The sequence below is a fragment of the Gekko japonicus genome, unplaced genomic scaffold, assembly GCF_001447785.1.
Source record: "Gekko japonicus isolate JY-2015 unplaced genomic scaffold, Gekko_japonicus_V1.1 scaffold257, whole genome shotgun sequence".
NCBI lineage: Eukaryota > Metazoa > Chordata > Lepidosauria > Squamata > Gekkonidae > Gekko > Gekko japonicus.
The window spans coordinates 603,059-626,874 of NW_015171509.1; the positions used below are offsets into that span (position 1 = coordinate 603,059).

General features: G+C 43.8%; 1 protein-coding gene across 1 annotated transcript in view; it reads left to right on the plus strand.

Moving 5' to 3' along the window:
* CAMK4 (calcium/calmodulin-dependent protein kinase IV) overlaps positions 1-23,816 on the plus strand; it is a 111,082-nt gene that overhangs the window by 494 nt on the left and 86,772 nt on the right. The gene's annotated exons all lie outside the window — the stretch shown is intronic.

Genomic DNA, 23,816 nt, shown 5'->3' on the forward strand with positions numbered 1-23,816 from the left:
GGCGGGTGCAGGGTAGTGGGGTGCGGGCAGACCAGCCTTGGTTGGGTCTGTCCAGGCGCAGCGCGCGTTCTCCACGCAGAAATTCCTAGACAGAATGCTGCGGGTAGGGTCGGTCCTGGGCAAGCCAGGGAGGGCGGAACGAGGCAGGGCTGGATCAGGCTGGCTGTCATGAGGCAGGCCGGTGCAGGGGGCAGATTGGAGGGGGCAAACGCCTGTCTAGTCCCGTGGATGAGGAGGAGAGCAGCGGACAAGGCAGAGAGAGCACTGGCAGGCAGACGATACATTCCTAGACAGAGCGGGGAGGTGAGCGTGCCAAAGTAGGGCAAGCCCTGTAGCATACAGGGGGAAGTAAATGCTTCTGTAGAGCAAGGGGGAGGAGGATTCTTTGGCTTGCAGGAGGGCAACTGTAAGGGAAAGCAGGCTCGATTCTTGAATAGGGTTAGGCAGAGGGTAGAAGGGGTAGCAGATTGGAGAGGGGGGCAAATTGTAGAAGAGGTAGCAAATTGTAGAGGGGGGGCCGCGTTTGTGGAGAGATCAGGAGGCATCATCAGCACCTGGTACCTTTTGTTTCTACCTGAGCTGGGTGGTGGTGGTGGAATGCATCCTTTTGCATTCAAACTTGGGTTAGCCTGCTGAGCTGGTGGTGCCTCAAAACCCCGATTGAGCCACGCTGCTGCTAGAGACTCTCCCATCTTCTATGCCTTCCCACGCTGTATTGCTGGAAGGAGCTGTAAGTGGTGGAACTACTCCTCCCTGGGTTGCTGTTGCCTCTTTCTTTGCATATGTAGGAGGCAGTATTGAAAAATTCACCATCTGTAGTGCTCTAATACGAAATGAAGATCTGCATGTCCCCCCCCTTGAACGCAAGGATAATTAAGATTATTATTTCAGCTGTGTTAAACTTCTTGTTCTGTAACGGAGAGACACCAACAACTGAATTTAAATACTAGTTTGCTATATTGGTGCTGCCAGAGAAGGGAAATGAATCATTTAAAAACAGTTGAAAGCAAGAATAGTAAACCAGTGCCTTGGTTCAAAGAAACAAATAGGCTAGCGCTTATTATCTGGGAAGAAGCTAGGCTTGCAGATCCATCTCTTCTGAAACCTAAATAAATGTTTTGCAAATACCATCTTAAAAGCATTGTTATTTGAGATAATTATTCACTGGTAGCAGCTGTTGAATACTTATGGCTTGACAGAGCATTTGTGCTTGTGTTGACAGAGCAGTTCTGAAAACCCCTTTCTAATGTCTTTTAGGTAAATATGCAGCCTAAGCAGGAGATGGACTGCAGATGTAGCAGCTTGATAGGTTTATAGGGCATCTTGTAGTGAACAATATTCAATTTAAGTTAGTAGTTTAAATCATTGTAATTATAAAAAATAAAGTTTGGGACATTTGTGTTCCCACCATCCCCTTTTCTTCCAAGGTGAGCTTGTTAAGGAACAAGGGCTAAGGTGTGATTTAAATGTGATGTGGCTGAGGCCCAAGACTTTGCATGGGCTCAGGATCTTGTTTAAACTGTTAATGTTTCTATTTCATTTATACCCCCCTTTCTCTCCAGTGAGGACCCAAAGTAACTTACAACATTCTCCCCTTCTCCATTTTATTCTCACAACAGCCCTGTGTGGTAGGTTAGACTGAGGGTGTGTGGCTAGGGTTGCTAACCTCCAGGTGGCTCCTGGAGATCTCCTGCTACAACAGTTGATCTCCAGATGACCAAGATCACTTCTCCTGGATAAAATGGCTCTTTGTGAGGGTGGACTCTGTGGCATTATACCCTCCACTTCCCAAACTTCATCCTCCCCAGGTTCTTCTTCCAAAATATCCAGGTATTTCCCAGCCCGAAGCTGGGAACCCTATGTGTGACTGGCTCAGGCTAACCCAGTAAGCTTCCTTAGCAGTGTGGGCATTCAGACTTGGAAATCCCAGATTGTAGTCTGATACAGGGTCGTAGCCAGTGGTGGGGCACATGGGGCGGTGCCCACTTTCAATTCTGCAGTGCCCCCACTCCAGTAGTGGTGGATGCACCTTCCAGGCACTCAGATGCATGTCTGAAGGTGTGTTCCCAGCTCCTCCAGCCACTGCGCACCTGAGCACCTACTGCTTTCTTTGCCCACCCACCCAGGTCCTTTTTCGAGGGGGTGCCAATTGGAGGATGGCTGATTTCCTGGCCAAAGTCAGCAAAGTCAGGCCGGCCATGGCTGGCAGGGGTGGGCAAACTGAAGATGCCGCCACCGCCTTCTCCCATTTTCCCCCAGGTGACGGCTGTGGAGGGCGGAGTGAAGCACCTGCTGGGGTCTACGGGAAGCACTGGCTGGTGCTGGTGACTGACATGTTTTTCCCCCTTCCCTAACTTCCGCCTTCTGAACACTAATTATGGATTGGTGCTTTGCTTTTAAATACCTTGAATGTTAATAGCTTTGAAGGGGCAGGGGCAGGTGGGTTAAGGGTTGGGTCAGGCCTTGGAGAATGTTAAACAGCTGGGGGAGGGCAGGTGTGATCTCTCCCCACTTGATCTCTTTTAGCATTCATTTTCCCCAGGGCTCACCAAGGGGTGCCACACCGGGGAGGGGGCAGCCAGGCACAGCTCACCAGCAGTCTTGTCCACCCTGCAGCAGCCTGAGTGCTCCTCTGAAGTCAGCCCTCTTCAACATTTAATTTAATTAGCACCCTGATGCCCTGACTCCCCCCCTCCCCCAAAAAATTCCTGGCTATGGGGCTGGTTTGACACCTTAAGCAGTACATGATGCTGGCTGTCAGCCTATGCTGTAGCTATGCAAAGCAGCTATATGTGCTTAGTGGGTACACTAGGAATCCATAGGTTGTGTGGATGGGGTGTCGATGGCATGCTAGTTAAGTATTGCATCACAAGTTGCAATGAGACCCTGATCCCATGCAAAGCACACATAGTACCTCTCTTACATCACCAGCCCTCATGTTAAAATCGGGCCTTGTTTAATTGTGGAGCCACCATGGGAGGGCTAACTTGGCAGAAGGCAACAAAAGAACAACCTTCTAGATAGATGATGGTGGGGCTGTGAGTGAGTCTCACTCAGCTTTGTAAATGTTGTTGTATAAACTTCCTTTCTGCTAATATACATTAATGACATGCATAGGTAAGCCCCTTGAGTGGAGCATTTCTACTCCTGTAAAGGGTGCTTCCTAAGGGACAAAAAAACAGAATGTGAGTGGCATGGAAGACCGTGAATGAAAAAGAAACAACATGTTGCAGTGCAGGGAGGAGATATGTTTAGTAATATGCACCTGGAAATTTCAGCTAAAAATGAAGTACCATTAATATCTGATAGTTCAAAGCACAGGGAAACCAAATGGCGAAGGAATCCAATTAGCAGTGTGAAAATGTCCCCTCGGTGAGTTGTGCCTCTGCCCTACCCTCTTTTCTTACACTTTCCCTGGTGGCCTCTCTCTGCTCCTGCAGGTGTGGATAGCACTGTTGTGGTTATACAGGTGTGCTCTTTCCCCTTCTACAGACTGTGAAAGAACATTAGTCCTGCAGAGACTGAAGTGAGAGTTGCTATTGTGGACGATGGTAAGAGGAGGAGGGCAGAAGTCAGTGGGGAGATGGAGGAGACTCAGGAGGTAGAAGGAGGTCTAGAGGAGCTATAGGGGATGAGGCTGTGCAGTGCAGGTGATCCTAGGATAGGTATTAGATGGGCTGTATTAAGCACATTATTCAAGTCTAGAGTCAAGCAGAGTTACGTTGCTCCCCGTCGTCTACACTACCGACGCGCAGGATCGTGTGTTGGTGGTTTTTAATTTTTTTCGCAGTTTGCACATGCGCATAGGCGCTCATCCATAGAATGGGGGGGGTGAAACTACCATGGCACATGCGTAGAACCACCAGGGCGAATCAATCCAACCCCTCCAACAAAAGACTTCCCTTTAAACGTTTGACCCAAAACTGGCCTCCGTGAGATCCTGAACTCATCTAAACTCTAAAACAAGTGACCGTTTAAATGTCGGTTTTCTAAACACAGTAGCGGAGCTCTGCCTATGCGCGCACTGCTGATGCTAAAAAAAGGGGTGAAAAGCGGAAGCCTCGGGCAGCTTTCGAGCGGGGAGGGGGTTTAAACCAGAAATGGCTTGACACAGGAGGAGCAATCACACAGGGGGAAAATACGGCTTTAAACGGGAGAGCTGAGAAAACACCCCTTTGGGACCTGGTAACAAAATACTTCGGGCTAAAGCGGTTTTGAGCCCGAAACCAACAGCTGGGGATGGGAGGCAGATGTTGACTGTTTGTTCGTGCATATAAAATCCATTGCTGAACTGTCATGACACCAGATCAAATGACGCATCTGAACGTACCCATAGTATCTTTAAAGAGTCAGGTCCAAGTTTCCTTTACCTAAACAGCAGCTGTGGGGAATGGCTACTTTAAAAAGTAGCATCCAAATGGGCTTGCTTCTGCCTTTCCTCCCAAGCCATTTTCCCAGGTGGAAACAGCTCTGGGGAAATTTTCCCCATTTTTGTTGCTCCACGTGGAGTATTCTGTGCACATGGAGCAGCAAAAAAAGGGAACTAACTCTCAGCACTGTTTCTGCACAGGGAAACAGCTTGGGGCGGGGGAAGCAGGACCCCTCCCCCGCAGTGGTGTTCTGGGCTCTTCTGTGTGCATGTTTTTAGAAGCCATTTCCTGCAATGGCTGTGAAGCTGCTGGGAACTTGAGTTGGGCCTAGGGAAGGCGGACCCAATTCTTTAAAAACACTAGCATGTAGTTTGGTCCTGAGAACAGGAACCTGATGCAAAGGTAGATAACAGAGAAGAAAACCTGAGAAGAAGGGCAGAGGAGATAGAGCACTGTGGCCATTTCACATTTGAATCAGGCAGCCAAACATTTGGTTGCCACCTTCTTGGTTTTAGCTAATGTTTGTTTATCTCAGATATGTGAAAAATATTTTCTTATGCAGGGGGTGAAGAAAAAAATATTTCTTACTTGGAAGAAGAGTATTTGCCCTGCACAAGAAGAGTGGCTGAATGAACTGTTTCCAAGCTTAAAATTATTTGTACTCCATACTTAGTTGGGGTGGGGGCTTTAAATTCTCCCTCTTCAGCACCCATACTCTTAGCTCATTCTGAACTGGTGGGATGGAAAGCACCGCTGTTAGTAATGGAGGGAGAATGAGAATGCAGACTGTTTGTGCCCTGGGATGAGAATAAAATTAGGGCAGATTTGGAGGTGTTTAAGATTTTAGCCCTGTGCCTTGCATGTGGAGGATAATAGTAATAAGGATATCTCTATGAGGAGTTTGACTTTTTTGTTTTTGGATACACTTTCTCTTGGCTTCCCCCATAAACAAAAAACCCTGTTCATAAACACTGGTGAGCATATGTACAATCTGTGTCCAGTGTACACTTGAGCCAGTTTGGTGTAATGGTTAAAAGCATGGACTCTAATCTGTAGAACCGGGTTTGATTCCACACTCCTCCACATGCAGCTGCTGGGTGACCTTGGATCAGCCAAAGTTCTCTGAGAGCTCCCAATAGCAATTCTCTCAGAGCTCTCTCAGCCCCACCTAACTCACAGGGTGTATGTTGTGGGGTGGGAAAGGGAAGGAGTTTGTAAGCCACTCTGAGACTCCAAGTGAAGGGTGGGGTATAAATCCAGTCTTCTCCTCCTCTTCCTTTGTATGTGCACTAAGCAATTCTCATGTCACAATCAAAGCATATACAGCTGAAGTGATATAAACTGTACATTATGAGTTCTCAGTTTCATTTGCAAAATTAACTCAGGGCAGCTCTTTCTTATAAACAGAAGTATGTATGTACAGTCAGGTGGATGTATGTGTACTCACTGTAATACGTGAACAGGACTAGAGTGCGAGCCTTTAGAAAATATAATTAACTTCTACTAAGATATTACTGTACAACTTGCCCTGAACCATTAGGATTTTTATTTTCTCATACGGAATAATCATGAGGATCAGGCATTCATTCTTCCAGATCCCACACTCTGCATTGCATGTTACATTGTATGTATGATCACATCTTCCTACTGTAAGTCTGGGATTTCCAGTTTATTCATTGTGTTAACTAGCTGTGTGTATGAATAATTATGTATTGATATTTGGAAGCTAGGAAACATTTGGGGCCTTGTCTTTTTGGACAGCCATATCTTTAAAGCCATTGTGACCATTAAGCAGAACATAGCGAACTGTCCCAAACTGTTGAATCTATATATCTAATAATGAAATCTGCGGATTGGGGCTACACTGATGCTGAACAGATTTTTCTGGAAACTTGGGGACTCTCCCAGATTTGCAAAAAGCCTTGAAATGTTAAAGAAAATACATTGGGGGAGTAGATTCCCCCAAAATTAAAAAAGCATTGTCTGCTCATACACAGACAATGCACTCACTGTGAAGTTGGTGGCGGCTGCCACGGGGAGTGATTAATACATGGAATTTACTGCCACAGGAAGTGGTGGCGCCTACAAGCATGGACAGCTTCAAAAGGGAATTAGATAAGCATATGGAGCAGAGGTCCATCAGTGGCTATTAGCCACAAGGTATAGATAGGGGCTCTGGGGCAAGTGATGCTCTGTCTTCTTGGTGCTTGGGGGGGGGGTCAACAATGGGAGGGTTTCTAATGTCCTGGCCCCACTGGTGGACCTCCTGATGGAACCTGGTATTTCTGGCCACTGTGTGACACAGAGTGTTGGACTGGATGGGCCTTTGGCCTGATCCAACATTGGTGTTTCTTATGTTCTTATGAGCTGCTCTGGGCCCGGCCATGGCAGTGGAGGACTCTGGTAATCTCTCCAGACCCAGCCGTGGTGGTGGAGGACTCTGGGAACCTCTCCAGGCCCAGTGGCAGAGGACACCAGAAACCTCTCCAGGCCTGGCTGCAGTGGCGGAGGACACTGGGAACCTTACTCCTGTCCTGAGTAATATTTCACAGTGACTGAAGCTGAAAAGAGATTAATGTATCTAATATCCACAGTAAGGCTACAATGTGTTGATATCTGGCTGAACTTTATATGATTTATATCTGTATTTGTATTAATTTTTATGGTGGTAACTTAATAATATCATTCACAAATAATATTGTTAAGTTGTCAGCATAACAGCATAACTATTATTAGTAGTAATTTCTGAAAGACATCTAAATGTAGGCAAAAATGTTGTAGTGGCCATCAACAGTGTACATAAAAAGGCAGCTTTTTGTGTTTTGATTTTGTTAAAGGTTAAAAGACACAAGATTGAAAACATGAAACACTCCTTGAAGTTAATGAATAGAATACCTTTACAAAATGGTTGTACCATGTCACCCTGTAGATAGCTTGGCCATAGAACTTTATGACATTTATGCCGCACGCATTACCAATGTGAATGGGAACATTTCTATACTCTATCTGTAATAAACTGAGAAATTGTTCCAATACTTATTTAGGTGGGCAAGGCAAATCCTTGCTTTATTCATTCAAGGAGAGATTAAAGTTTTATGAGTGAGATTTGCAGAGCTCCATAACTCATATTTTAATGTTTTGCGTGGTTTCACAACATCACCTATATATTTGCAATACGATGTTAATATTTAAAGAACATTTTGTTCTGGGAATGGAGGTAACAGTATTAAATCATACATCTACCATATACCACTACAATGGAGTCATTTCCTGCCAGCAAAACTGTAAAAAACACATTGGATTGGCTCCAAGGTACCATCAGTGGAGCTCTGCTGATGGAATGGAACTTTCCTGCTTCCTACTGAGCTCCCTGAAACATGGCTCCTGATGACCCTCAGGAACAGTGTGGGCGCAAAGTGGAGCTTTGGAGTGGAAGGGAGGATTGGTGAAATTTGGCTCCCTTGAAAACAGTTATTGGATCTAACCCAGAATGAATCCATTCTAGTAATGCTAATGTATAAAAAGCTCTAATTTATTTTTCTTTTCACTTTATCAAGTAAGTTATAGCAGGGTTTCACTAACCCTGGCAAAGTTTAATAAATTAATAGGCTGTCTTCCCACATGACACTTGAGTTGGCTTCTAAAGCAAAGGTAAAACCTCCGCTATTGAGAACAGGCTTTTTTCCTTCTGAATTTTCTCCCACTTAAAGAGCATTCATATGTAATACAGAGAGTTTGGGTAAAGTTCTAGAGTGCGTCATTCCTAATGTTGCAGATGGGTACCAGATGCACAGAACGGTCTCAACAAAGTGTTCTACGGTAGGAAATTTTTCCAGAAACCAAAGAAGCACTGGGTGGCTCCAACAAATGAGTCATGACACACACGGAAGCAAAACTGCAGCTCGATAGCCAGTCAGACTTCAGTCGGATTTTGACTGTGAGCGGAAGCATTCAACCCTTCAAGAAGTGCTAGATTTGAGTCCAGGAGCACCTCAGAGACCAAGAAGAGTTTCAGAGTATAAGCTTTCAAGAGTGAAACCTCCCTTTGTCATACATGAGTGGGAATGGAGATATCTGAGTCTTTTTTATCAGAGTCAGAAAGTGGGGGGTGTTGTAAAGAATTCTTGTAAAGGAATGCAGAGGTACAATGCATATTGCAATCCGCTTGATCAGAGCAGAGGGAAAATGCTTGGGGGCAGAAGGAGTGTTACTAAAGTACAGCTTACCCCAACATCCTGTGTCCAGTAGTGATAGTTACTGATATCCCAGAAGCAAGTATTAGGGTTGCCAGGTGTACTCATCTGGCTTGTGGGGGGCTCCTGGGGCACATCAGGGAAACTGGAAGTTGTGCAGAGCAACTTCCAGTCAAACTGGAAGGCTCCCCCTGGGACGTGATGATGTCACCGGGGGCGATGCTCTGCTTTTTGGGCAAAACTCTATGGTAAATTTGACCCCAAAACCATTTTACCCCAAAAGCAGAGCATCACCCCCTGGTATCCTTGGCATGATGATGTCATCTGGAAGTGACATCATCATGTTGGAGAAGTGCTTCTGGTTTACCCCAAAATTGGTTGGGGGAGTGTGCATTTGTGGGCAGGGCTTCCCCTGCTGGCCAGCTTGCTGGTGTCAGGAAGGAGCCCACCAAATCAGGGGATCCCCTGCCCCCAATGGGGGCTGGGATCCCTAGCAGGTATGTGGTTTGAAGGAGGACAGAACCTTATCAAAATCTTAGGTAGCAAAAATCACTTTCTTTGACACAGTGGATCACAATAAGGAAGGAACATTAAAACTAAAATGTATTGTTACAGTCAGCTGAAAAAGTAAAAATTCTGGGTTGTCTGAGTCATTTCTGTTTAAAATATAGGCAAGATACAGATAGTCTGTATTCACCATTCTCATTTCAATCCCTGTGCCTCAGGCTGGTGGGTAACATTTATTTAACAAAAACCATTGTTAGTGGTCATTATAGATAGTGTGACAGTTCTTTTAAATTATTAAACTGATGTGGATATAATTTTAAATTTCACTTCAGTCTCACTAACTGCTAAACCCCTTATGATGTTTTGTTGTTTCTGCAACTAATCTGTTTACCCCTAGAGTATATCTTGTTCTTTCTGTGGTGGAGGACTACTGAGACTAGGTGGGGCTTTGTATTCTTTATTCTCACCAGCTGTATTTTATAGTCTTCGCTATTTTTTTCCAGTTTTTTTCCTTGAAACATTATTGGTTCCCATATGAAGGAGTAATATAGAGTAGTAGCCAATGGGGATAAAAAAAACCTAGGCAATTTTCCCATATTGTCTCCCAAGTTGAGGCTAACTACAAGTTACATTGTTTCCAGGTCCTGTCAAACCATATATCTGCTGTGAGTACATGTTGGCACTTAATTTGAATTGAAACTCTGCCATGCAAAGGCAAAAGGCTTGTCTGCTTGGCTTAGTGCTTCTTTCCTTATCTGAAATAGTTCTGTGGAGCCACCGTTTGCCCTTTTGAGAAAACTGACATATAGATCATCAGTACATTTCTAACCCATCAATACGCTTATGTTTCTACAGTGGGGCAAATAGTGGCTCCCTGGGCCCACATGAATTTCAAGTCAGGAGAATGGCATCGGGTGGGGATAGGGTTTCCAGCTCCGGGAGATTTTGAGGTGGAGACTGAGGAGGGTGGGGTTTGGAGAAGGGGAGGGACTTCAGTGGGATATAATGCCATAGAGTCCACCTCCCAAAGTGGCCATTTTCTTCAGGTGAACATCTTCATCAGTTGGAGATCAGTTGTAATCCCAGAAGGTCTCCAGCCATTACCTGGGGATTGGGAACCTTAGGCGGGGATAAGGCTTGCATCCTCTCTCCCTGTGTGCCACAGTACCACACATGCATATGGGAGGGTGTTTGAAACAAATGGCTTCCAACATACTTATGGTGATTTCAGCCTGTCACTGTAAATCTTCTTCAGGGGCTTTTATGTACTGATATGATTGAAATGGTTCCAGCTGTTTAGGAAGCTATATTTTATTTATTGATTGTTTCTATTTGTATCTCACCTTGCCGGGCACGCTGGTTCAAGGCAGCTAACAAATAACGTAAACAATACAGGGATTAAAACAATTAATAAATACAGTACCAAGTTAAAAACAGCATCAATTCACAAATAAAACTGACAGATGATGGCAATAGTCCAAATCTTAAAACTTATTTCTTAATATTTCACCACTTCATTACTGCTAGGAACTATTCATAACATTTTGTAATAGGTCAAAATTAGTGTTCAGTGGGAAATATTAGCACATCTGGATTTATATTGGATTAACTCTGTATTCCATATTATATGGAAACAGAGAGTTCAGCCTGACCTGCATTCCCTTTTTACAGTATTGGCAACTTTCTTATTCTGTATTACATTGCTGCTCCATCTTTTCTTCAAAGGGGGAAAACATTGAGAAGGCATTGATAAATCCTTTCCCCCTAGCTTTGTCAGATTCACCAGAGAAGAGGATGATGGGGGATGGGGTGATGTGGAAGTTATGCATATAGGCTGATCACACACTGTCAGACTGTGACCAGTTCTGTTGTGTCTTTACCATTAACATGTAATGTTAATCTTGAAACCTCAGCCGGATTCTAATCTGGAACAACACCATTGGCTGAAGCATGTACAGTCACCAATGAAATGTAAGAGTCTCTGCTGGAGGGAAGTCTTGCGGCAGTATATTACACCTTGCACCGCAACTGGAAGGAGCCCGGCTGAGCTTCTGATGGGACGCAGGCTAACAACTCTGTTAGACTGGCTCCATCCAGATCTGACAGAAAGTAGACCCCCCAGATCAGAGGTCCAAGAATTGCCGTGCACTTTCCAACAGGGAGACAAAGTGTTCGTGCGGAATTATGCTGAGGGTCACTTATGGCTTCCCGCCATAATCAGTGACGTTCTGGGTACCCGTATGTACGTGGCACAGCTTGCAGATGGTCGGAAACTGCGGCGCCACGTAGATCAGTTTAGGCAGAGGTAGGTTGGCTGCAGTCTCGAGTCCAGCACCGAACCTAACTTGATCCCCCACCCAGAAGGCAAGCAGCGAGGGCCTCCAGTCGAGGAGGTGAGTGTTGCAGAGCCCCCCGTAGAAACAGAGTGTGGACTTAGTCCCCCTCTAGATGGTGACCCCTTGGTAACAAGCCAGCCAGACTCACTGGACAGTGAGCCATTCAGGGCCCCTGAAGCTATTCCACCGCCAGAACTTATATGCAGGTCAAGCCGAACAAGGTGTGCCCCTCCCTATCCGAAGGACTACATATGTCCGGGTATTGTTCCATCTTAGGGAGGAGGAATTGTTGTGTATTTACCATTAACATGTAATGTTAATCTTGAAACCTCAGCCGGATTCTAATCTGGAACAACACCATTGGCTGAAGCATGTACAGTCACCAATGAAATGTAAGAGTCTTTTGAGAAAACTGACATATAGATCATCAGTACATTTCTAACCCATCAATACGCTTATGTTTCTACAGTGGGGCAAATAGTGGCTCCCTGGGCCCACATGAATTTCAAGTCAGGAGAATGGCATCGGGTGGGGATAGGGTTTCCAGCTCCGGGAGATTTTGAGGTGGAGACTGAGGAGGGTGGGGTTTGGAGAAGGGGAGGGACTTCAGTGGGATATAATGCCATAGAGTCCACCTCCCAAAGTGGCCATTTTCTTCAGGTGAACATCTTCATCAGTTGGAGATCAGTTGTAATCCCAGAAGGTCTCCAGCCATTACCTGGGGATTGGGAACCTTAGGCGGGGATAAGGCTTGCATCCTCTCTCCCTGTGTGCCACAGTACCACACATGCATATGGGAGGGTGTTTGAAACAAATGGCTTCCAACATACTTATGGTGATTTCAGCCTGTCACTGTAAATCTTCTTCAGGGGCTTTTATGTACTGATATGATTGAAATGGTTCCAGCTGTTTAGGAAGCTATATTTTATTTATTGATTGTTTCTATTTGTATCTCACCTTGCCGGGCACGCTGGTTCAAGGCAGCTAACAAATAACGTAAACAATACAGGGATTAAAACAATTAATAAATACAGTACCAAGTTAAAAACAGCATCAATTCACAAATAAAACTGACAGATGATGGCAATAGTCCAAATCTTAAAACTTATTTCTTAATATTTCACCACTTCATTACTGCTAGGAACTATTCATAACATTTTGTAATAGGTCAAAATTAGTGTTCAGTGGGAAATATTAGCACATCTGGATTTATATTGGATTAACTCTGTATTCCATATTATATGGAAACAGAGAGTTCAGCCTGACCTGCATTCCCTTTTTACAGTATTGGCAACTTTCTTATTCTGTATTACATTGCTGCTCCATCTTTTCTTCAAAGGGGGATGCATGTACACCCACGCATAATAGTTTAATGTAGAAAACATTGAGAAGGCATTGATAAATCCTTTCCCCCTAGCTTTGTCAGATTCACCAGAGAAGAGGATGATGGGGGATGGGGTGATGTGGAAGTTATGCATATAGGCTGATCACACACTGTCAGACTGTGACCAGTTCTGTTGTGTCTTTACCATTAACATGTAATGTTAATCTTGAAACCTCAGCCGGATTCTAATCTGGAACAACACCATTGGCTGAAGCATGTACAGTCACCAATGAAATGTAAGAGTCTCTGCTGGAGGGAAGTCTTGCGGCAGTATATTACACCTTGCACCGCAACTGGAAGGAGCCCGGCTGAGCTTCTGATGGGACGCAGGCTAACAACTCTGTTAGACTGGCTCCATCCAGATCTGACAGAAAGTAGACCCCCCAGATCAGAGGTCCAAGAATTGCCGTGCACTTTCCAACAGGGAGACAAAGTGTTCGTGCGGAATTATGCTGAGGGTCACTTATGGCTTCCCGCCATAATCAGTGACGTTCTGGGTACCCGTATGTACGTGGCACAGCTTGCAGATGGTCGGAAACTGCGGCGCCACGTAGATCAGTTTAGGCAGAGGTAGGTTGGCTGCAGTCTCGAGTCCAGCACCGAACCTAACTTGATCCCCCACCCAGAAGGCAAGCAGCGAGGGCCTCCAGTCGAGGAGGTGAGTGTTGCAGAGCCCCCCGTAGAAACAGAGTGTGGACTTAGTCCCCCTCTAGATGGTGACCCCTTGGTAACAAGCCAGCCAGACTCACTGGACAGTGAGCCATTCAGGGCCCCTGAAGCTATTCCACCGCCAGAACTTATATGCAGGTCAAGCCGAACAAGGTGTGCCCCTCCCTATCCGAAGGACTACATATGTCCGGGTATTGTTCCATCTTAGGGAGGAGGAATTGTTGTGTATTTACCATTAACATGTAATGTTAATCTTGAAACCTCAGCCGGATTCTAATCTGGAACAACACCATTGGCTGAAGCATGTACAGTCACCAATGAAATGTAAGAGTCTGTGCTGGAGGGAAGTCAAATGATTGGTTGTTATCTATGTAACATGATTGGATGTTAACTGTATGAGAGCGTGACTACCCCAGCCTGGGAGAGTTTAAAAGGAGCTATGCTCCACTGTTGTTTGTGGTGTGTCGTCTGATGCTGTGTGATGTTTGGAAGTTCTCGTTCTCAATAAAGCTGAATCACTTGTTACTTACTTTGTTGTTGAGTTGCATACTTAACAAGTTCCGTCATGATGGGATTGCAGGGAAGAATGGGCCAACATTCAGAGTAATAGTGAGGGAATGTTTTCTCCAACACTTGCTAGAAAAGTGGACTGAAAACTTGTGCCCTGTGATAATGTGCATTAACTGAAACAGAGTAAGGTTCTCTGGTGATTATTAAAGTGCTTAAAATGCACATATGGTTTCAGCCTACAGTTCTGTTCTGGGCTGTTTTCTGGAATTTTGCCAGAAGTTGCTTAGATAGAACTTAATCATTATGTTTTAGGATTTAATTTAATATCTATTGGAAGAATGGGAAAAGTAATCCTGCTCTGAAAGCACTCAGCCATTGGATTCTATATAACTATAGATATATTGAAGTCATTTTTAACTAGATAAGGTACATAGATTGCAGATTGCCTTCTGTGCTCACAGAAAGACTTTGGCATGAAAGAGTGCAAAAGTAGATTCAGGAGGGTAGCCATGTTGGTCTGAAGCAGAAGAACAAAGTTTGAGTCCAGTGGCACCTATAAGACCAACAAAGATTTATTCTGAGTATAAACGTTTGTGTGCTTGCACACTTCTTCAGATACATTGAAACAGAATTAATTAACCATGACATATAGGTAGCGGATGAGGAGGATGTTGCCAGGAAGGGCCAATTAGCGCTAAGATTGGATTAAGGCAAGATCAGGGCCATAGCCAGCAGTGGGGCGCTGGGGGCAGCACCCACTATCGAATCTGTAGTGCCCCACCCTCCTTCCTTCTGCTGACTTACCCAGTTTCAAACTGGTGCGGCTTAAGTGATTCCAGACTCCCTCCCCTCCACTGTGCCAGCCTGGCTCTCAGCTGTATGCAACTCCTGTCAACTGCCCCCTGGCACAATCCTTGGGCAGGGATCATGGGCTCTCTTCCCACTGCTGGTTCACACTTTGGCACAGGCTCTGTAGTGATCTACTGGATCCCAGGGCTGGCAAGAGGACATCCTCCCACTTCTTTCCTTCCAGCCCTGCAAAAATACCTCTCTGCTGGTGCACTAGTCCTTCGTAAGGATGACTTTGCCCACAGCTGGAAGCCAAACCTGCTGCATCTCAGTTGGACTGTTGGAGGGGGGCTTTGATTTGTTTCCAAACAATAACATTGGTCATGTTTCCCTCCAAGCCTCCCCCCCCCACCAGCACACATCCAGCGAAGGATCCCACAATAATACAAGACCCCCCCAAAAAAGAATTTCCACATTCTTGCTGAAATGGAGACTCCTGGAAGACCCGATGCACACAGAAAGTGAAAGCACGGTGCAATGCTCTGGAAGAACAGCTCTGGAAGAACAGCAAGAAAACAGTGGTGCAGAAAAGCCGAATGAGGTAACGTGTGAGCAGTAACAGAACAAAGGCAGGGGATATATATGTGGAGGATAAAATACTCTGTTTCCTTAAGTAAGCCTGTTGCATTAGAAAAACACTTTCATAGAGCCACAAGCAGGGGTCATTTCCTGCAGGAACGCACAGGAGCGGAGCTCCGGCAGTAAAGAGCCCAGGGGGTGGGCACATGCAATAAGCCCCATCCCCTGCTCCCAGCAGCCCTCAGTCAGAGCAAGAAGCAGCCAGGTACGTTGCAGAGCCAATAGGTCCAAAACAGTCCAGTGGCACCTTTAAGACCAAGTTTTATTCAGGTACAAGCTCTCCCTCCTCTGCGAGGACAGATCTGCACGTCCCACCCTCCCCCGATAGCCAGCAGTCCAAAACAGTCCAGTGGAGCCTGAGCGGTGGGTGTTGCCTTCTGACACACTTCTGGTGATGTCAGGGGGTGTGGCATATGCAAATGAGTTATACTAATGAGTTATGCTAATGAGCTCCTGCACCTCTTTTTCTACAAAATGACCCCTGGCCACAAGTATAATAGGTTTTCTGTCTTTTTGCCATTGAAGATCATTATCTACAAAGGAGTCAGAGTCCTTCAGAAACTCACATAATATAAATGATTGGCATTATTGTTCCACTGTGTGTTAGAAAGTTCAAAGTGCTACATAATTTTTTATTTCAGTAATCCCAACAACCACAGTATAAGGGAGGTTGGTATTATTATCTGGTTTGTGTAAGGCCGCCTTTCTAAAACATTTGAATGCTGAATTCTGGCTCCCCCCCCCTGCATACTTTACAAAAATCCAACAGTCACCTTATCTGTATTCTTCTTCATGTTTTTTTACTCTTGAAGTTTAGTGCCGCAATAAAAGGAAGAATTTGGATGCCCATTAGATAAGGCTAGCTGGAATCATTATACAGGCCCCCCCCACACTATTCTTCCAGTTGGTACAAAATTCCCAATACCACTTAAAGGGGGCTGTAAAACTGGTTTTACAGTTTTTAAAGTTTGCGGTGGCTCAAGTGGTTAAGACGCTGAACTGCAGGCTGTGGAAGGTCGGTAGTTCAGCAGTTCGAGACCCGGGTGCCGCATGATGGAGTGAGCTCCCATCTCTAGTTCCAGCTCCTGCCAACCTAGCAGTTCGAAAGCAAAAAATTGCAAGTAGATAAATAGGTACCACTTTGGTGGGAAGGTAATAGCGTTCCGTGCACCTTGGTGTTTAGTCATGGCCACATGACCACGGAAACGTCTTCGGACAGCGCTGGCTCTTCGGCTTTGAAACGGAGATGAGCACCGCAACCCTAGAGTCGGATTCGACTGGCTTTCGAGCAAGGGAACCTTTACCTTTACTTTTTTAAAACTGGGACAGCACTATCTAGGGAACTATAATTCTTGCAACTATATTGAGAAGTGAACAAAAAATGTTTTAGAAAGTGACCAATTTAGTGCGGGATGTTGTTAATTAGAAGGCTGAGTAGGAGAGATACAATTTGTGTAAGTGTGCATTTGCACAGATAGTTTTATAGACTTGCTTTCCATCTGAATGAAGCTCCATACAGTTTTGCTGTTCCCTCTTCCCTGAGTTGCTGTTAGCCTCAGAGACAAAGACAGGCAATCTATTATATCTGTCTGTCTTCCCTACTGGAGCTAACAGCTGACCTGAGTGGGTAATTTCAAACTGGAAAACAATGCAGAGGGAAAGAATCAACCTTTGGCCTTAATCAAAATCTGAAGCCCACTGGGTCTGCTTTTTAACATTAGAAACATGGGGAGATCTGCTCATATAATGAGCTGTTCTGCTCTTAGTAGGCTGCACTTTAGTAGACTATAAGATCAATTTGTCCTTTATGCTGCGTTCCTACTGCTCTCATTCATTGTAGAAGGTGCCCAGACTCTGAAAGTGAAGTGCTAACTGCACCGGTTTGAGGAACTGGTAATGTGAAGGCCCTTTTCAAAAGAGACTATTGGATCTTACTTTTTTTGGATGAAATGGCAATCTCTTGTGTCCTAACTAAAAAAGTAACAGTAATAATAAATAATGGTGATTATCATTGTGAAAGAAAAACTGTAAAAAAAAAATCAGTTGTAGTACAGTTTGAGTGCATTAAATGTCTTTTCAGGAAGTATTCTTCCAGGATGACCTATTCAGACGTCACAAATAAACAAGTACTTGATGGGCACAAAGTTTGGTCTTGAAGGCTTGTTTCCTGGTTTGCATGTCCCTCCCCTCCTCCTCCTCCATTTTTCTTTCCAACATCTTGAAGGAGGTTGACCTTCAGTAAACTCTGGTTAGCTTTGAATCTGGTGCTTGGTCTAACTGGAGCTGAGTTTGTTTCTTCCATGATAAACTAGGATTCTAAACTGTGATTTCAGTCATTTGGGGAAGAAACAAACTCCAGTTTTTCCAGGTCTCTGTATTCAGTTTTCATCGCAAATTGGAGTGTGATGAAAGGTTACAAAACCAGGAGGCTTTCAACTATACTCCAAGCATGAAGGTTGGAGAGAGCAGTGTGCATAAGAATATCAAGGTCAGGTTTGCACCTGTCATGAACAAGTAGAGGTTTGCTGCTAAAGATTGTGCACAAGCAAAGGTGATGGGGGTATAAACAAAAATAGCTCTCTAGAGATTTGCAGATACACCCTGTGACATGGATAGGGTATTTTGTAATAGAGGCTAGAGATGGGAAAGCTTTCCCTCTTTTTCAGACCTTTTTTTTAAAAAAATATATATCCTTAAACTATTTTTTAAAATAACTGTTCTGCAGGAAGAAAGTGTTGGCACACCTGAGAGAGATTCCTACTATCTAATTACCCTTTTCCCAAACACTCATTATTATTTTTTTCCTGCTTGCCCCAAATGGTTTATTAAAAGTTTTACAAACAAACATTCACAAACACTAACACACACACAAAACACGTATGGGGGGTAATAATGCATAGTACATGTTTTCACTTTACGCCTTCTCAACGTAAGTAACTAAACTTATTGGCTTCTATATTACTTATAATTTTCTTGCTATTGCAGTCTTTATTAATCAAAGTATATTATTATAACTATTGTACCAGGTATAGAATCTTGACCATGTATTTTGAAATGTAGACTCTGTATGCCCCTTTAACAATAAAGTCAATGTATCCATTTCTGCCGCCTTCAAAAGCTTTTTGACGATTTCTTGTTTCATTGGGGCCTCTAGCAGTTGTTGTTATATAAACAATAAGATAGAAATCATCGTTTTTACATAAATCAGGAAGAATATTTAACAATAATACTTCAGGGGTAAAAGAAACAGTACACTTTAATATTTTTTGCAAAACTTCATGTATCTATGGCCAATTTTTTAAAACTTTTTCACAATGCCACCACATATGATAAAATGACCCCACCTTATTTTGACATTACCAACATTTGTTTGAATACTTACTGTTATATCTAGCTAACATTTCTGGGGTCACACACCACCTGTAAAACATTATATAAACATTTTCTTTATAAGAGACTGCTTTCGTTATTTTTATGTTTTTCTTCCATAATTGGTCCCATTCTGGTGAGGGAAGGTGGAGGACCTGCAGTGGGAAAACCTTGTTAGCAGTTCCAAGAGGATCATATTACATTATCGTCTTTTAAATGGCATAAAAATGGATAAAGAATGGATGTGATAGGATCTTGTTAGTATTATGTCAGATATGGGATGACATATGGTGTAAATTTATTGGCAATTTTCTTCTTGTTGGTTCCAGTGATTCACAATAAACATTGCTGCTCATTCGAATGTCAGGAAATTTTAGACTGTGGCTGAGTGCTGAGATAGAAAGATCTATTGATGTTTGTATGCAAGGAATATGAAGCCTTGGGATTATTTTGCTCAGGAAGTGAGTTGAACTGCAATGTGAAACTATTTACTCTGATATTAAATTTTGTCAGTAAGGTAGGATGAAACCAAGACATAACTAGAACGTGAAGAAATGACTAAATTTGTCTACTCAAAGAGGCTTTCTCTTTTTTATGTTTCAAGACAATACAAAGATTAACCGTAATTATTAAAAAAGTTGGGAGGAGGATCTTAAGTATGGATTAACACCTAAAGTTTGGAACACTATTTTTAGTCATGTAAAACAAATATAGAAAATGTGGAACTTAGGGAAAACTGTCAATTAAAGTCATTTATAGATGGTATTATACCCCAACTGGACTATTTAAAATGGGTGTTAATACCTCAAATAAGTGTTGGAGATGTGGGCAGCAAATAGGAACCTTTTCATATTTGGTGGGAATGCAGTGCTGTTAGAAAAAAACCCACATTGCATTTTAAAATAACCCGTGAATCTTAAAAATACTTTAATCAAATGCACCGGCTGAATTACAGGAACCATTTTCAAATTTTGGCTATCCAATTACACTTATTTTTTATTTAGGGTTTCCAGGTCACCTCATCGCACTGGCAAGGGGGTTTGGGGGGTGTTCTGGGATGTCCCCGATGCGATGACATCACCCAGTGACGTTGGGTGGTGACGCTCTGGATTTTGGGCACAACTCTATGGTAAAACAGGCTTCAAACCATAGAGTTTTGCCCTCAGACCAGAGCATCACCGTGCGATGTCCCTGGCGTGATGACAGCATTTCTGGGTGATGTCATCATGTTGATGATGTTGTGCATCAACATTGCTGTTTGGGGGTGGAGTTTTGCCTGCGGGCCAGCTGGCTGGTGGTGGGCAGAAGCCCCAAAAACTGGGGGAACCCCTTGTGGGACCTGGGGACTGGCAACACTATTTGTATTACTGTCTATTAAATGGCACAGCTGATTCACTCAGATATTTTTCTAAGTGACTGATGAAGATGGGTAGCCATGTTAGTCTGTCTGTAGCAGTAAAAAAGAGTAAGAGTCCAGTAGCACCTTAAAAACTAACAAAATCTGTGGTAGGGTATGAGCTTTTGTGACTCACTGCTCACTTCTTCACATACAGCTAGAATGTGAGTCCATCTGTCCTATATATTGGAAAGTGGAGTGATTTCAGATGCCAATTGACATTAGCAGGCAAATGACAATAGCAGGTGTGATTGGATTATGTGTGATATGCAGAGAGGTAGTAGGTGTGGAGAAATCAGCATTGGTAATGAGAAAGGAAACCTAGGTCTTGTTTCAGTCCAGGTGGCTGAATTGTCTTGAGCTTCATTATCAGTTTATTTATTTATTATTTATTTATTCCTTTGATTTATATACTGCTCACCCCCTAAGGGCTCTGAGCGGTTTACATCATACAGTTGATACCATTCCTAATCTAAGGCCACACACATACAATGGGGAAGTGACTAACCTAGTAGGCACCCTATGGTGGAGTCTTTTGTTTTTGTAGTATTTTCCTGCGGGAGGTCTTTCTCAGTCTGGCGACGGCGTTTTTCCTGGCGCAGGTCTTCCTTGGACCATTGCGACTCCTCCTGGGCCTGGGCCAAGCGCACGTCAGCGTGTGCTTGCTGCTGGCCTCTGTCCAATCGGTTCCGGCCTGCTGCGTCGCCCCGCCTCTGTGCTTGCCGGCCCAGCCTCTGCTCACTCGCTCGCTCGAGTCGCCGCCATGTTCTCCGCCGCTGCTGCTCCGCCATTCGCGCTGCCGCCACGCCACGAGAATGTCTTGGAAAGTTAAAATGTTCCCCCACTGGTTTTGAATGTTGTGGTTTCTGATGCCAGACTTATGCTATTGTTGTTAGGATTACTGAAATAAGGGACTGGCCTGTTTGTCCAATGTAGAGGGTGGAAGGGCATTGCTGACACATGATGGCATAAATCACATTAGAGGATGAGCAGGAGTGTGAACCTGAGATGGTATGGCTGGGTCCACTGATGGTGTTGCTAGACCTATATGAGAGCAAAGTTGTCATCTTGGTTTGTTGCAGGCCTTGGTACCAGAGTCCATGTGACTGTTAAGTAGTTTATCATCGTGGGTGAGAAGGTTAGGGCTGTCTGTAAGCAAGAAAAGGTTGCCCCTCCAGTGCCTGTGTAGAGATGTGAAGGCCCGGAAAAAAACCGGGAAAATTCGGGCGGAAATCATTTTCCCCCCATTTTTTTCCTGTAGCCTCAAATATTTTCCAAATCATTTCTAAAAAATATGTATGGTATCAGATTGATCTAATTTCTGTGCACTGAGGACAAGCAAGTCCTAGGTTACAAACTGAACTCTCCAATGCAAGAACAAGATGCATTTCTTCCTTTAGGAGGTGCTATTGTCACAAGAAAAGAAAAAGGTTTCAGTTTTGTTTTTGCATGTGGATGGTTATTCTGTTTGTAATAATTGTTTGGATACACTATATTTTTAATATGCTAGTTGGGATAATTTAATGCCAAGTAAAAATGTCCATAGTCATATTTTATGTTCCTAAAATAACAGAATGACTTTCAATCTGGAAAAGAAAAAAGAAGTGCTAATGTAGCATTTTTTTCAATTTTTCCGAAAATTTCTCCCCCCCCCCCGAAAAAAACCAGATTTTTTTCCGAGTTTCAAAATTTCTGGAAATTTTACATCTCTATGCCTGTGTGAGGGAAGTGTCACTATCCAGCATGGGTTGTAGGTCATTAATAATGTGTTGAAGTGGCTTGAGTTGTTGTGAGCTATAGGTGACCACCAGTGGTGTTCTGTTGTCATTTTCTTTGGACTTGTGTTGTAGCAAGCTGTCCCCATTTGCCGAGGCAGGCTGAAAACCATCACTGCACTCTCCCTGAGGCAGATTTGAACTAACTCCTCCTATGTTTCCCTCCAACATTCCATCCCCCCCCTCTCAAAGGTGACTGGATACTGGAGCAGCACTCCATAGGCTCAGCAGAGTGGCTGTTTTACCCTTCAAGGGCAGGGCAGCATCCTGTCCAGCTGGAAGTTCAAATCCCCTTAGGCCACACAGAAATACAAACAGCTGCCCTCTACCCTTGAGAGGGAACAAAAGATGGACAGTCTGATAGTATAGACCTATCCTTTATTGATCTGTCAATCCACTTTTAAAGCCATCCATGCTGGTAGCAATCACTACAGCAGCTGGCAGTGGTTTCCACAATTTAATTCCTCATTGAGTAAAGGAGTTATTTTTCCTTTTCTCTGTCCTGAATGTGTAGCCCTGGATGCCCCCAATTTCTTGCATTTTAGGAGAGGGAGAAAAAGTTCTCTCTATCCACCGTCTTTACATCTTGTGTAATTTTATGAACCCCCACATTTGTGTTTTTTTCTAAACTAAAAAGTTGCATACTCTTTAGCCTTTCCTCATAGAAATGGTGCCCCAACACATTAATCATCTTGGTTGCCCCTGTTCTGCACTTTCTCCAGGTCTGCAATGTCCTTTTTGAGATATGGTCACCAGAGCTGTGCACAGTACTGCAAAATAGGCTGCACTATCGATTAGGGTTCCCAAGTACTTACAGTGATCTGGCGGGGGACACATGCTCCACAGCCAGAACATTCCTCCCTGTAACGGACCATGCCGTCACCAGGAAGTGACACTGACGCTCTGGCAATGGGGCTGAAAACTCGATGGTACCATCGAGTTTCCAGCCCCATTGCCAGCGTGTCGCCCAGCGTCACTTCCTGGTGATGGCATGGTGCGGTGCGTCTGTTGTCCCTGCGGGAATGATCCTGCAAAGACGAATCATGGTAAGTACTTGGGAAGCCTGCTATCTATCTACAATATTGGCTGTTTTATTTAAAGTTAGGATTTTATGTTTCATTGTGCATCACTTTATGCTACACTTGCCTGTATTGAACTGATTTGTACCATGGTTGCTTACTCACAGTTTAAAGAGATCCTCCTGTAGTTCTTACAACCCACTGTGGTTTTCATCATTCTGAATAATTTGGGCACTACAATGCTCGCCCAGTTGAAGTCACCAAGTATTACAACGTTTTTGCCTACTCATCCTTATTTCCTTCTCCATCTTGATATCTGCCTCAAGGTTCTGATTAGGAGGCTGATAGTATACCCCCAAATTTGTTTAAAAAGTAGATTTTAAGACGTAATGGAGCAATGTCTTTCTTTTCAGCAATGAACAAATTTGTATAAATTATATTTTTGTATACTTTAACCTACTGTAAATCACCCAGAGGCCTGTGTACTCAGGGATGGGGCGATTCAGAAATTCAATAAATAATAATAAAATAATAAAATATTTTGGATCAAGAAAGCAAACGTCATTACACTAATACATGGTTTAGTGGTTCTATACATACAAATCTCTTAAAATGAGAGACAGCTGGAGTTTCCAGTAGTAGTTGTATGATTTTTGCTGATTTTATTGTTTCACTGTTTACTGGTTGATTCTCTTTCTGTCACATGAAAGATAAAGTGGTGGGAATTATATACTTAAACACAAAGATTTAAAACAGACAGCAAGATCTAAAAGATAAACCAACTGCAGGTGTGTGGTGCAGAAAGCAGAGCGGTTATTTAAAATAGTTGTATGGAGGTGGTTTGAGGAGGCTGGGTAGCA